Here is a 411-nt window from a genome sequence, read left to right on the forward strand (position 1 = left end):
AAACTTCTTGAAAAAGACATTTACTTTCTTACCTCCCACTTACTTCCCAATTCTTTGCAATCTGGCTTTCAGTCCAACCACTTAATTGAAACTGCTCTCTCTCTGAAGCTATTGATGAACTTATAATTGCTAATTCTGATGAGATGTTCTCAGTCCTCATCTGCAGTGATGGCTCTGCCTCCTCTTCCCCCTCCCTACAGGCAAGGTCCTTATCTGCTGGCAGAGCACTCCTTCCCTCGGTAAGGAACAAAGCAACAAGTACGAGATAAACATGCTCCAGGAGGTGAACTTTGTGTGAACTTTGAAGTTTTGCTAGAAACCAGTTTCTGGGAATTATTTTTCACTGAGCTATCCCGCATATCTCAGCTTGTGGTTTTTGCCTTTATATACTCTAGCTTGCCTAATAAAGAT

This window comes from Gracilinanus agilis, chromosome 6 (assembly GCF_016433145.1).
Source record: "Gracilinanus agilis isolate LMUSP501 chromosome 6, AgileGrace, whole genome shotgun sequence".
Taxonomy (NCBI): Eukaryota; Metazoa; Chordata; class Mammalia; order Didelphimorphia; family Didelphidae; genus Gracilinanus; species Gracilinanus agilis.